Source organism: Bos indicus x Bos taurus, chromosome 20, assembly GCF_003369695.1.
Source record: "Bos indicus x Bos taurus breed Angus x Brahman F1 hybrid chromosome 20, Bos_hybrid_MaternalHap_v2.0, whole genome shotgun sequence".
In the NCBI taxonomy this organism is placed as follows: Eukaryota; Metazoa; Chordata; class Mammalia; order Artiodactyla; family Bovidae; genus Bos; species Bos indicus x Bos taurus.
In genome coordinates, this window is record NC_040095.1 from 64,232,664 (window position 1) to 64,248,256 (window position 15,593).

The window sequence follows — 15,593 nt, forward strand, 5'->3', positions numbered from 1 at the left end:
TGAGTTTATTTTTGTGTATGGTATTAGAAAGTGTTCTAGTTTCATTCTTTTACAAGTGGGTCACCAGTTTTCCCAGCACCACTTGTTAAAGAGATTGTCTTTAATCATTGTATATTCTTACCTCCTTTGTCAAAGATAAGGTGTCCATAGGTGCATGGATTTATCTCTGGGCTTTCTATTTTGTTCCATTGATCTATATTTCTGTCTTTGTGCCAGCACCATACTGTCTTGATGACTGTGGCTTTGTAGTAGAGTCTGAAGTGAGGCAGGTTGATTCCTCCAGTTCTATTCTTCTTTCTCAAGATTGCTTTAGCTATTCGAGGTTTTTTATATTTTCATGCAAATTGTGAAATTATTTGTTCTAGCTCTGTGAAAAATACCGTTGGTAGCTTGATAGGGATTGCATTGAATCTATAGATTGCTTTGGGTAGTATATTCATTTTCACTATACTGATTCTTCCAATCCATGAACATGGTATATTTCTCCATCTATTAGTGTCCTCTTTGATTTCTTTCACCAGTGTTTTATAGTTTTCTATATATAGGTCTTTAGTTTCTTTAGGTAGATATATTCCTAAGTATTTTATTCTTTCCATTGCAATGGTGAATGGAGTTATTTCCTTAATTTCTCTTTCTATTTTCTCATTATTAGTGTATAGGAATGCAAGGGATTTTTGTGTGTTGATTTTATATCCTGCAAATTTACTATAGTCATTGATCAGTTCTAGTAATTTTCTGGTGGAGTCTTTAGGGTTTTCTAAGTACAGGATCAGGTCATCTGCAAACAGTGAGAGTTTTACTTATTTTCCAATTTGGATTCCTTTTATTTCTTTTTCTGCTCTGATTGCTGTGGCCAAAACTTCCAAAACTATGTTGAATAGTAGTGGTGAAAGTGGGCACCCTTGTCTTGTTCCTGACGTTAGGGGAAATGTTTTCAGTTTTTCACCACTGAGGATAATGTTTGCTGTGGGTTTGTCATATATAACTTTTATTATGTTGAGGTATGTTCCTTCTATTCCTGCTTTCTGGAGGGATTTTATCATAAATGGATGTTGAATTTTGTCAAAGGCTTTCTCTGCATCTATTGAGATAATCATATGGCTTTTATTTTTCAATTTGTTAATGTGGTATATTACATTGATTTGTGGAGATTGAAGAATCCTTACATCCCTGGGATAAAGCCCACTTGGTCATGATGTATGATCCTTTTAATGTGTTGTTGGATTCTGATTGCCAGAATTTTGTCAAGGATTTTTTCATTAATGTTCATCAGTGATATTGGCCTGTAGTTTTCTTTTTTTCATGGCATCTTTGTCAAGTTTTGGAATTAGGGTGATGGTGGCCTCATAGAATGAGTTTGGAAGTTTACCTTCCTCTGCAATTTTCTGGAAGAGTTTGAGTAGGATAGGTGTTAGCTATTCTCTAAATTTTTGGTAGAATTCAGCTGTGAAGCCTTCTGGTCCTGTGCTTTTGTTTGCTGGAAGATTTCTGATTACAGTTTCAATTTCTGTGCTTGTGATGAGTCTGTTACGATATTCTATTTCTTCCTGGTTCAGTTTTTGAAAGTTATACTTTTCTAAGAATTTGTCCATTTCTTCCACGTTGTCCATTTTATTGGCATATAATTGTTGATAGTAGTCTCTTATGATCCTTTGTATTTCTGTGTTGTCTGTTGTGATCTCTCCAGTTTCATTTCTAATTTTATTGATTTGATTTTTCTCCCTTTGTTTCTTGATGCATCTGGCTAAAGTTTTGTCAATTTTATTCATCCTTTCAAAGAACCAGCTTTTGCCTTTGTTTTTTTGTTATGGTCTCTTTTGTTTCTTTTGCATTTATTTCTGCCCTAATTTTTAAGATTTCTTTCCTTCTACTAACCCTGGGGTTCATTTCTTCCTTTTCTAGTTACTTTAGCTGTTGAGTTAGGTTATTTATTTGACTTTTTTCTTGTTTCTTGAGGTATGCCTGTATTGCTATGAACCTTCCCCTTAGGACTGCTTTTACAGTGTCCCACAGGTTTGGGGTTGTTGTGTTTTCATTTTCATTCGTTTCTATGCAAATTTTGATTTCTTTTTTGATTTCTTCTGTGATTTGTTGCTTATTCAGCAGCGTGTTGTTCAGGCTCCATATGTTGGAATTTTTAATAGTTTTTTTTTTTTTTTTCCTGTAATTGAGATCTAATCTTACTGCATTGTGGTCAGAAAAGATGCTTGGAATGATTTCAATTTTTTTGAATTTACCAAGGCTCGATTTATGGCCCAGGATGTGATCTATCCTGGAGAAGGTTCCATATGTGCTTGAGAAATAGGTGAAATTCATTGTTTTGTGGTGAAATGTCCTACAGATATCAATTAGGTCTAACTGGTCTATTGTATCATTTAAAGTTTGTGTTTCCTTGTTAATTTTCTGTTTAGTTGATCTATCCATAGGTGTGAGTGGGATATTAAAGTCTTCCACTATTATTGTGTTATTGTTAATTTCCTCTTTCATACTTGTTAGCATTTGTCTTACATATTGTGGTGCTCCTATGTTGGAGCATTTATATTTACAATTGTTATATCTTCTTCTTGGATTGATCGTTTGATCACTATTTAGTGTCCTTCTTTGTCTCTTTTCACAGCCTTTGTTTTAAAGTCTATTTTATGTGATATGAGTATTGCTACTCCTGCTTTCTTTTGGTCTCTATTTGCATGGAATATCTTTTTCCAGCCCTTCGCTTTCAGTCTGTATGTGTCCCTTGTTTTGAGGTGGGTCTCTTGTAGACAGCATATATAGGAGTCTTGTTTTTGTATCCATTCAGCCAGTCTTTGTGTTTTGGTTGGGGCATTCAACCCATTTACATTTAAGGGAGTTACTGATAAATATGATCCCATTGCCATTTACTTTATTGTTTTGGGTTCGAGTTTATACAGCCTTTTTGTGTTTCCTGTCTAGAGAAGATCCTTTAGCATTTGTTGGACAGCTGGTGTGGTGGTGTTGAATTCTCTCAGCTTTTGCTTGTCTGTAAAGCTTTTGATTTCTCCTTTATATTTGAATGAGATTCTTGCTAGATACAGTAATCTGGGCTGTAGGTTATTTTCTTTCATCACTTTAAGTATGTCCTGCCATTCCCTCCCAGCCTGAAGAGTTTCTATTGAAAGATCAGCTGTTATCCTTATAGGAATCCACTTGTGTGTTATTTGTTGTTTTTTCCCTTGCTGCTTTTAATATTTGTTCTTTGCATTTGATCCTTATTAATTTGATTAATATATGTCTTGGGGCATTTAGCCTTGGGTTTATCCTGTTTGGGACTCTTTGGGTTTCTTGGACTTGTGCGATTATTTCCTTCCCCATTTTAGGGAAGTTTTCAACTATTATCTCAAGTATTTTCTCATGGTCTTTCTTTTTGTTTTCTTCTTCTAGGACTCCTATGATTTGAATGTCGGGGCATTTATGATTTGAATGTTGGGGCATTTAACATTGTCCCAGAGGTCTCTGAGATTGTCCTCATTTCTTTTAATTCATTTTCCTTTTTTCCTCTCTGATTCATTTATTTCTACCATTCTATCTTCTACCTCACTAATCCTATCTTCTGCCTCTGTTATTCTACTGTTTGTTCCCTCCAGAGTATTTTTGATATCACTTATTGCATTATTCATTATATATGGACTTTTTAATATTTCTTCTAGGTCCTTGTTAAACCTTTCTTGCATCTTCTCAATCCTTGTCTCCAGGCTATTTATCTGTGACTTCATTTTGTTTTCAAGATTTTGGATCATTTTCACTATCATTATTTGGAATTTTTTATCAGGTAGATTCCCTATCTCTTCCTCTTTTGTTTGGTTTGGTGGGCATTTATCCTGTTCCTTTATCTGCTTGATATTCCTCTGTCTCTTCGTCTTGTTTATATTGCTGTGTTTGGGGTGGCCTTTCTGTTTTCTGGCAGTTTGTGGAGTTCTCTTTATTGTGGAGTTTCCTTGCTGTGGGTGGGGTGGTATGGGTGGCTTATCAAGGTTACCTGGTTAGGGAAGCTTGTGTGGGTGTTCTTCTTCTCTCTGGAGTGCAATGAAGTGTCCAGTAATGAGTTATGAGATGTCAGTGGGTTTGGGGTGACTTTGGGCAGCCTGTATATTGAAGCTCAGGGCTATGTTCCTTTGTTGCTGGAGAACTTGCATGGTTTGACTTGCTCTGGAACTTGTTGGCTCTTGGGTGGTGCTTGGTTTCAGTGTAGGTATGGAGGGGTTGGATGAGCTCCTGTCGATTAATGTTGCCTGGAGTCAGGAGTTCTCTGGTGTTCTAAGGATTTGGACTTAAGCTTCCTGCTTCTGGTTTTCAGTCTTTTTTTTCTAGTAGCCTCAAGACTTCTCCATCTATACAGCACTATTGATAAAACAACTAGGTTAAAGATGAAAAGTTTCTCCACAGTGAGGGACACCCAGAGATATTCACAGAGTTACATAGAGTAGAGAAGAGGGAGGAGAGAGATAGAGGTGACCAGGATGAGATTAGGTGGAATCAAAAGAGGAGAGAGCTGCCTGCTACTCTATGTGACTCTGTGAATATCTCTGGGTGTCCCTCACTGTGGAGAAACTTTTCATCTTTAACCTAGTTGTTTTATCAATTGCAATGGAAAGAATAAAATACTTAGGAATATATCTACCTAAAGAAACTAAAGACCTATATATAGAAAACTATAAAACACTGGTGAAAGAAATCAAAGAGGACACTAATAGATGGGGAAATATACCATGTTCATGGATTGGAAGAATCAGTATAGTGAAAATGAATATACTACCCCAAGCAATCTATAGATTCAACGCAATCCCTATCAAGCTACCAACAGTATTCTTCACAGAGCTAGAACAAATAATTTCACAATTTGTATGGAAATACAAAAAACCTCGAATAGCCAAAGCTATCTTGAGAAAGAAGAATGGAACTGGAGGAATCAACCTACCTGACTTCAGGCTCTACTACAAAGCCACAGTTATCAAGACAGTATGGTACTGGCACAAAGACAGAAATATAGATCAATGGAACAAAATAGAAAGCCCAGAGATAAATCCACGCACCTATGGACACCTTGTCTTTGACAAAGGAAGTAAGAATATACAATGATTAAAGACAATCTCTTTAACAAGTGGTGCTGGGAAATCTGGTCAACCACTTGTAAAAGAATGAAACTGAACACTTTCTAACACCATACATAAAAATAAACTCAAAATGGATTAAAGATCTAAACTTAAGACCAGAAACTATAAAATTCCTAGAGGAGAACATGGGCAAAACACTCTCTGACATACATCACAGCAGGATCCTCTATGACCCACCTCCCAAAATATTGGAAATAAAAGCAAAAATAAACAAATGGGACCTAATTAAACTTAAAAGCTTCTGCACATCAAAGGAACTATTAGCAAAGTGAAAAGGCAGCCTTCAGAATGGGAGAAAATAATAGCAAATGAAGCAACTGACAAACAACTAATCTCAAAAATATACAAGCAACTCCTACAGCTCAACTCCAGAAAAATAAATGACCCAATGAAAAAATGGGCCAAAGAACTAAATAGACATTTCTACAAAGAAGACATAGAGTTGGCTAACAAACACATGAAAAGATGTTCAACATCATTCATTATCAGAGAAATGCAAATCAAAACCACTATGAGGTACCATTTCACGCCAGTCAGAATGGCTGCAATCCAAAAGTCTACAAGCAATAAATGCTGGAGAGGGTGTGGAGAAAAGGGAACCCTCTTACACTGTTGGTGGGAATGCAAACTAGTACAGCCACTATGGAGAACAGTGTGGAGATTCCTTAAAAAACTGGGAATAGAACTGCCTTATGATCCAGCAATCCCACTGCTGGGCATACACACTGAGGAAACCAGAAGGGAAAGAGACACGTGTACCCCAGTGTTCATCGCAGCACTGTTTATAATAGCCAGGACATGGAAGCAACCTAGATGTCCATCAGCAGATGAATGGATAAGAAAGCCATGGTACATATACACAATGGAGTATTACTCAGCCATTAAAAAGAATACCTTTGAATCAGTTCTAATGAGGTGGATGAAACTGGAGCCTATTATACAGAGTGAAGTAAGCCAGAAGGAAAAACACCAATACAGTATACTAATGCATATATATGAAATTTAGAAAGATGGTAACAATAACCCTGTGTATGAGACAGCAAAAGAGACATTGATGTATAGAACAGTCTTATGGACTCTGTTGGAGAGGGAGAGGGTGGGAAGATTTGGGAGAATGGCATTGAAACATGTATAATATCATATATGAAACGAGTTGCCAGTCCAGGTTCAATGCACAATACTGGATGCTTGGGGCTGGTGCACTGGGACAACCCAGAAGGATGGTATGGGGAGAGAGGAGGGAGGAGGGTTCAGAATGGGGAACACAAGTATTACCTGTGGTGGATTCATTTAGATATTTGGTAAAACTAATACAATATTGTAAAGTTTAAAAATAAAATAAAATATATAAAAAAAAAGGAGAGAGCAAGCTAGCCAGTAATCACTTCCTTATACGTGCTCCACAGTTTGGGCTGCTCAGAGATGTTCACAGAGTTATACAGAGAAAAGAAGAGGGAAGAAGGAGACAGAGGTGGCCAGGAGGATAAAGGGGGAAATCAAAAGGAGAGAGACAAATCCAGCCAGTTATCAGTTCCCTAAGTGATCTCTACCATCCAGAACACACAAAGAGATTCACAGAGTTGAGTAGAGAAGAGAAGGGGGAGGGAGGAGATAGAGGTGACCTGGTGGAGAAAAAGGAGAGTCCAAAGGGGGAAAGAGCAGTCAAGCCAGTAATCTCACTCTCAAGTTGGGTTCTTATAGGTACAAAATTGATAACAAATACCAAAAAGCAAAGATTAAAAATCTACAGTAGATGTTGGGTTTTCAAAAATACAATATTAAAGAAAAAGGGAGAGAACAAAAACTAAATTCACAAAAATTATAAAATACGTATATATGAAGTTTGCTTTAAAAAATAGGATCTCTCTCTCTCTCTCTTTTTATTTGCAAAGTAATAGTAGGTTATAAAAATGAAAATTAAAGGAGTAATAGAGGACTTAAAAATAAAAAAAATAAAGAATGATAGTAAAAATAGTAAAAATATATCTAGGTCTTTCTCTGGTGTTGTTGTGGACAGTTGTGGGGTCAGTTCATTTTCAGATAGTTCCTTGATCAGGCTTATATTTCTCATGATCTATAGGCCCCTTCTTATGTAGTTGGTACTAACTGCAGGGTTTTATGGAAAGGCAATGGCACCCCACTCCAGTACTCTTGCCTGGAAAATCCCATGGATGGAGGAGCCTGGTAGGCTGCAGTCCATGGGGTCGCTAGGAGTCGGACACGACTGAGCGACTTCACTTTCACTTTTCCCTTTCATGCATTGGAGAAGGAAATGGCAAGCCACTCCAGTGTTCTTGCCTGGAGAATCCCAGGGACGGGGGAGCCTGGTGGGCTGCCGTCTCTGGGGTCGCACAGAGTTGGACACGACTGAAGCGACTTAGCAGCAGCAGCAGCAGCAGCAGCAGGGTTTTAATCTATTGCACCTGTCACTTCCAAGGAGGGTCCCTCTCTTTTAGCTTCTTCTCTTTGCTGATCTCTTCAGTGTCTAATTTCCACCCTGGCACAAGGGGGCGGTGGTGAACACTGTTTTAGGCTCACTTTTCAGTCATGCTGTGAGGAGGGAGGGAGGCTGCAAACAAATAACACTGGCGTGTGCTCGCAGTGTCTCGGCCACACTGGGCCTGCCCCTGCTCACGGCGCATGTGCCCTCCCTGCCCACACTGCTCAGGCTCTAGGTTGCTCTGCTGGGAACCGTCTGAGGCCGGGCCTGGGCTGCATGCACCTCCCAGGTCTAAGCCGCTCAGGTTGAGGTACTTGGGTAGTCCTCAGAGGTGCAGACTTGGTTGGGCCTGCGTTTTGCACCCTTCCCAGATCCAAGCAGCTCAGGTGACCAGGTATTTGGCGAGCGTGGTTGCTGCGTCTTAGTGCCTCCCCCATCCTACCACTCGGTTTACTGGGTGTACAACCGGCACACCTTCTCAGGCGGATGTTGACCGTCCAGAATCCCAAGAAGTCTTGGTTAGCAACGAAGCCTGCTTGCACTTTGGTAGATGATGCCTCTCTGGGGCCGCGACTGCCCCCTTCTGGCTCTGGCTGCCCTCGCCTGCCTGTCACCAGAGGGCATGGGTGGTCTGCAGCCCGCTAGCTCTGCTCAGTCCTTTGTTCTGTGAGCAGGCCTGGCAGTGTCTTAGGTTAGGGCTTTTAGCATGGTAGTTATCCCACAGTCTGGTTTGCTAGCCCAAGTTAGTTCCTTCAGGTTTCCCTTTGGGGCATTCAGGCCCGGTCCTTACTGTAAGCAATGCAGCCCGTGCCTCACTGCCTAGCCCCTGCTTGCTAGTGGTGAATGCAGGCATCTGCACTGCTTCTCCGCTAGGGGAGTTACCATTGGGTACATAATCTATGGGTTTTAATTATTTATTTATTTTTCCTCCCAGTTATGTTGCCGTTTGTTGTTCCAAGGCTCGCCACAGACTCGGCAGTGAGAGTGTTTCCTAGTGTTTGGAAACGTCTCTCTTTTTTAAGATTCCCTTCCCAGGACGGAGCTCCGTCCCTACCTCTTTTATCTCTCTTTTTATCTTTTTTGCTATCTCCTTTGAAGACAATGGGCTGCTTTTCTGGGTGCTTGATGTCCTCTGCCAGAATTCAGAAGTTGTTTTGTGGAATTTTCTGTGTTCAAATGTTCTTTGATGAATTTTGGGGGGAGAAAGTGGTCTCCCATCCTATTCCTCCATCATCTTCGATTTTGGAAATCTTATCCTTTTTGTTATTCACCAGGCTGTCAGTTCAGTTCAGTCACTCAGTCATGTCCGATTTTTTGCGACCCCATGGACTACAGCACTCCAGGCTTCCCTGTCCATCACCAACTCCCAGAGCTCGCTCAAACTCATGTCCATCAAGTCAGTGATGCCATCCAACCATCTCATCCTCTGTTATCCCCTTCTTCTGCCTTCAATCTTTTCCAGCATCAGGGTCTTTTCTAAGGAGTCAGTTCCTTTCATCAGGTGGCCAAAGAATTGGAGTTTTCACTTCAGCAAAAGTCCTTCCAATGAATATTTTGGACTGGTTTCCTTTAGGATGGACTGGTTTGATTTTGCAGTCCAAGGGACTCTCAAGAGTCTTCTCCAACACCAGGATTCTCCAACCCTAGGTCACCAGGTGACCCTAATTATGGCAATAGTTGGCTGTAGGATAGAGTCATTTTGGAAACATCAGGGACTTGTGTGCTACTTCCATATCCCCCAAAACATTGGAGCCACCCTGACAAGGAATGTAAAAGAAATCACATAATGACACAGGATGCCAGGCTCACCCGCAACCCAACTAGGCAAATCGAATTCACTCTTTGCAAGCTAATGAATGTTAGCTTCCACCTCCATTTTCTGTATAGAGAGATATCATTAATATTTGCATGGGAAAGATAAAAGACTATATTTAAGGCCAATTTTTATCATAATTTAGATAATTGGGATTTCCAGTTTCTTTTTTAAAAAATTATTATTTGTTTAAATTTGCCTGCACTGGGTCTTCATTGCTGAACACAGGCTTTCTCTAGTTGCAGAGCATGGGCTGTGCATCTCATGCTCAGCAGTTGTGGTACACAGATTGAGTTGCTTTGTGTCATATGGGATTTTCCCAAACTAGGGATTGAACTGGTGTCCCTTGCATTGCAAGCCAGATTCTTAAGCCGTGGATCACTAGGCCAGCTTCCAGTTTCTAACATATCATCATTAGCCATTCCATCCACTCAACTTTTTTCTGCTATAAGAAATTCTATATATTAGCCTATTTTTCTTAAAACAGAAAAAGTTATCTACTCATCTTGAAAATAATTCTACATTTCTATTTTTAGAGATTAAAAAATGAGTATAAACATTTATTCATATTTCCCAAACCTAGAAAATATATTTTTATTATGTTAGCTTGCCTTTGTTATTTGTTTAGTGTAATCAATTATTAAAGTGATCTATGATCAATACAAAACAGTCACATTCCAGAGTTATACTTTATCCAGCATCGTGTTAATCAAATTTAGTATTTATTTCTATAGCTTTTAAAAGTTATATGAATGTATGTTAGTGCCATATCTGAATGAATCTATTACTCAACTTTTCATGGTTTCTCAAACTTTAAGATATTTATTTTGATTTATTTTTAATTGGAAGAATTTCATTAAGTTAGTTTTATTTTTTCAAAGTGAAGAGGAACTAAAAAGCCTCTTGATGAAAGTGAAAGTGGAGAGTGAAAAAGTTGGATTAAAGCTCAACATTCAGAAAACAAAGATCATGGCATCCGATTCCATCACTTCATGGTAAATAGATGGGGAAACAGTGGAAACAGTGTCAGACTTTATTTTTTTGGGCTCCAAAATCACTGCAGATGGTGACTGCAGCCATGAAATTAACAGATGCTTACTCCTTGGAAGGAAAGTTATGACCAACCTAGATAGCATATTCAAAAGCAGAGATATTACTTTGGCAACAAAGGTCCGTCTAGTCAAGGCTATGGTTTTTCCTATGGTCATGTATGGATGTGAGAGTTGGACTGTGAAGAAGGCTGAGCGCCAAAGAATTGATGCTTTTGAACTGTGGTGTTGGAGAAGACTCTTGAGAGTCCCTTGGACTTCAAGGAGGTCCAACCAGTCCATTCTGAAGGAGATCAGCCCTGGGATTTCTTTGGAAGGAATGATGCTAAAGCTGCAACTCCAGTACTTAGGCCACCTCATGCAAAGAGTTGACTCATTGGAAAAGACTCTGATGCTGGGAGGGATTGGGGGCAGGAGGAGAAGGGGACGACAGAGGATGAGATGGCTGGATGGCATCAATGACTCAATGGACATGAGTCTGGATGAACTCCGGGAGTTGGTGATGGACAAGGAGGCCTGGCGTGCTGCAATTCATGGGATCACAAAGAGTTGGACACGACTGAGTGACTGAACTGAACTGAGCTGAACTGAATGTTTCCTGAGCTATTTCAGGCTTGACTATGCAGAGTATCCTAAGTCACATGTACCCAGAACTTTATAGATATTTCCTAGACCAATGTTCAAATCTTGGTAATATGACCTGACTAATTTTCTCCCTAGATGCCTCAAGAATTTTTTGTTCTTGTGGTTTAATCGCTTAACTCAAATATGTACTAGTATTTAGCATTTTGTATCAAAATACCTGGGAATATAATGTTATCAGTTGACATGTTGATTCAGTATTTCTTAATTTTTGGAGAAAATTTTAATGTTTCACTAAGTATATCAGTTTTTTATGAAATCTATAATTTAGAAATAACAATTACTATGTCTTTCATCTTATTCACATTTTCCTAATTTGTTTTTATATATGTTGGTTCCATCCTTATCTCACAATTTTCCTCTGTTACTGATTTCATGTTTATTAGATTATTCTGTTCCTTGATCTAACTCATTATTTTGACCTATAATCATGGTGTTTTATTTCTAACTTTATTTCCCTCACTGGAAATCTCCTTTGGCATTTAATTTTCCTAATACCTTATATATAAGCTCCTTTAATATGAATATTTTTATTGTTTCATATTAGGAAACATTATGAGAATTTTTCTCCGTCTTGAGTTAAGGTTTCTCCTAATTGGTATATTTTTCCCTGTTCCCTATGATGTCTATTTCTCTTTCTTCTGTGTTTGAACATTCTATCTTGTTCATGATGGTCAGACCTGCGTAGGCATCCTATTCATCTTGAGGTAATATGCTAACTATATGACTCTCTTCCCATCCTAAAGGGTAGCAGTTAATTACCTCGAACGGACTGCAGTGCCCTTGTACATAGCCTGCGGGAACGACTCAGGTGCTGGAGAGGAGAGAACCCCACTGTGGTGATCTCCTCTTTACTTAGATCACTTGGCTGTGGTCTTCTTCTTTGAGGATGTTAGATATTCTAGATCAGGGTTGTTACCATGTGTTGTGTTGTGTGTTTGTATGTGTGTGTGTTCCCAGTGGGTGAAAGTGTTAGTCTCTCAGTCATGTCTGGCTCTTTGAGATCCCATGGATTGTAGCTCACCAGGCCCCTCTATCCTTGGAATTCTTCAGGCAAGACTACTGGAGTGGGTTGCCATTCCCTTCTCTGGGGGATCTTCCCTACCCTGGGATCAAACCTGGGTCTCCTGCATTTCAGGCAGATTCTTTACCATCTGAGCCACCAGAGAAGACTGATGGCTAATCCCCTAATTCAAAACTCTTCTCAATTCTCCATGGAGCTGCAGAGTCTCATCTCAGAGAGAGGAGAGCAGTCTCCTCATTTTCTTCCCTAACTTCACTCATTTTCCCCCAGTCAGAAGAGGAAGAAGTTAACATGAACCTTCATTTTGATTATTTCCAAGTTCTTAGTATTAGTGAGCACTACTGGGATTTTATCACCTTGAAGTCCAGCTGTGTGACACAGATAGGGCTGAGGTTTGTTGTATTATCTGTTCCACCTCAGAATATCTTTATTTTCCTTAGCCATACTTAAAAAAAGAATGACATGAGGCTATGTCCCTTCCCTGGTTCAGCTGTTGTAGGTGATATTTTTTTTCTCATTAACCTTATCTCAATTTAGAGACATCCTTCTTAAATAGCTCAACATAGAGAGGGAAGTATAAAGCTTGTCTTTAGGATTAATAATATATCCTGAAATAAGGTCAGGCTCAGTAAAAGCAAACGAGTCTGTAGAGATAGATTTATACCTATTAGAATCCCTTTTTTACACAATCATATGAAAGTTCTATTCAATAGCTTTCATACTGCAATATTCTTTAAGATGAAAATTGCCTTTTCAGTAGCTAAAGGTGAAGTCTTATGCCTCAGTCTCATCTAGGTTCTATAAACCTTGAGTGTATTGCCATGATGATATATGTTATTAACTGGAAGCTGAAAAGAACAGAAAACTTGGGCCAAAATGAGCAGCTCTACAGGAACTTTGCTGAAATTCAGTTGTTAGCGGGAATCATTTTGCGCCTTCCTTGCGATCATGCACAGATGAAAACAGAGTTGCAAAGTGAAGTAGAAACTGCACAGAGGACCCACATCATATATGTTGTAATATGCAAGGCATAAATTATGAACCAAAAGGCACAGACTTGTACTCGTGGATCTACCTGTTGGTGTTATTTATGAATTATTATTAGCAGCAATGGCAGGTGGTACATTGGGAGCAATGTAAGAATAAACACATCTCACACTTTGGGTGTTAGGTTGATTTCCTGAAGAGGATGGGACTAAGCTGCACCTTAGCCATACCCCAGGCACAGTCACCCACCGAAACGGAAGGAAGACACTGAAGTCTATGCCACAAGGGACAGAATCATTACATATAAGGAAAATCTATGCTCAGGACAATGTTACTAAAATGTTAGACATTTTAGGGTTCACTGAGGGATCTCTGGCTTCTTGGCTGTTAAGTTCAGGGGTGGTAGGCATAAACCATTGCTCTCAACATTTCCAGTTACTTGTGAGAACATGAATGTACCTAGTACTTTATCAATGGATTTTATGGTTTTGGCTGTTTTGTTATATCATATTCATTATTTCCAAATCCAGTGGCTGGGGCATTTCCATTTAATGTTGAGGGTACTAAATCATCAGAATGGTCCTCCCCAACCCCAATCCCACTAATCTAGGCCATTATAGAGCTCTCTGTGCTATATAGCAACTTCCCACTAGTTATCTATTTTACACATGGTATACACATAAATGTCAAACTTAATCTCCCAGTTCATCTCACTCTCCCCTTCCCCACCTGTGTATACATGTCCATTCTCTGCACCTATGTCTCTATTCCTGCCCTAGAAATACTTCCATTAGTACTATACTATTTTTCTAGATTCCAGATGTATGCATTAATGTATGATATTTGTTTTTCCCTTCTGACTTACTTCACTCTGTATGACCATTCTAGGAGATGCAAGAGGGAGGGGATACATGTATACATATAGCTGATTCATTTCATTGTATAGCAGAAACTAACACAATATTGTAAAGTGATTATACTCCAATAAAAAAAAAAAGAACATAGTGCATCACAAAATGAATGCACGTTTCTTAGTTGTTCATTCATTCAACTTAGTTCATTACACTTAATACAGTGACAATGTTCCATGTGGAATATGGGCTCTGGACATAGACAGACTAGGTTAAAATCTCATCTCTGCTCAATAGCAGCATATCTCCCATCATCTTTGTCTGCTACAGCTCCTCTGGAATACAGACTACTAATCACATCTACTGTTGGAGCAGTAAGTGGTTTTGGGTAACACTCTTTGAACCATATTTGGTTCATAACAAGCCTTCAAATATATCAGTTCTGTTTTCCCCTGTGTCATGGTCCATTATAGAAAATAGTAACATGTTAATATATATTAACCAACAGAAGAGTCAGTCTTTGTCTTCATGAAATTTAGTTCTAGTGGATAAAGGAGATGCCAAATAACCTCAAAAAGTAAACAAGATAGATATGTGGCTCAGTTGCTAAGTAGTGTTTGCCTCTTTGCAACCCCATGGACTGTAGCCATGGCTGCAGACTCCTCTGTCCATGGAATTTCCAATACAAGAATACTGGAGTGAGTAGCCATTCCCTTCTCCAGGGGATCTTTCTGACCTAGGGACTGAACCCAGGTCTCCTGCATAGCAGGAAGATTTTTACCTACTGAGCCACTAGGGAAACCCAATTACAATTTAAAAAAAAAGGAGAACATGATACAAAAAAAGTACATCCAGGCATGTGATAGCAGCCTAGACTTGGGGAAGAGGCGGTAAGGGTTCTGCTAAGATTGGGTTATTTGGGAAGACGTCTCTTTTTTTAAAAACATTTTTTCTTATTATATTTTATTTATTATTACATTTTATTAAAAATATTTGTTTATTTATCTTTGGCTGTTGCTCCACAGGCTTTTCTCTAGTTGTGGGGAGTAGGGGCTACTCTTCTTTGAAGTGTGTGGGGTTCTCCTGGCTGTGGATTCTCTTGTTGCAAAGCACGGGCTCTAGGGGATCCAGGCTTCAGTAGCTGCAGTTCCTGGGCTCCAAAGCACAGGCTCAGGAGTTGCAGAGCTTGGGCTTTGTTGCTCCATGGCATGTGGGATCTTTCCACACCAGGGATCAAACCCGCAGCTCCTGCATTGGCAGGCGGAGTTTTACCACTGAGCCACCAGAGAAGCCCTGGGAAAACTTCTCTTAAAGGAAGCATTTGGCCTGAGAACCAAATGGCATGTCAGTATCAGCCCATAGCTCTCAGGGAAGAGAATTCCAGGCAGAAGGAGCCAGAGCTGGAAATGCCACACATGGTGCGTGACAGTGTGAGCCTGGGACATGACATCAGAACTCAGTGAATGAAAATCAGAATGTCAGAGGGTAGTCAGTTGATATGGGCCCATCATTGCCTGGAGAAGGGGTTTATAGTTCATCCTAAGTATGATCAGGAACCCTGGAAGGCTTTTAAACTGGAGAATTATATGATTTGATTAACAATTTTGCAATGCCATTTTGGCTACAACAAGACTGCAGCGGAGGCAAGATGGGAACTA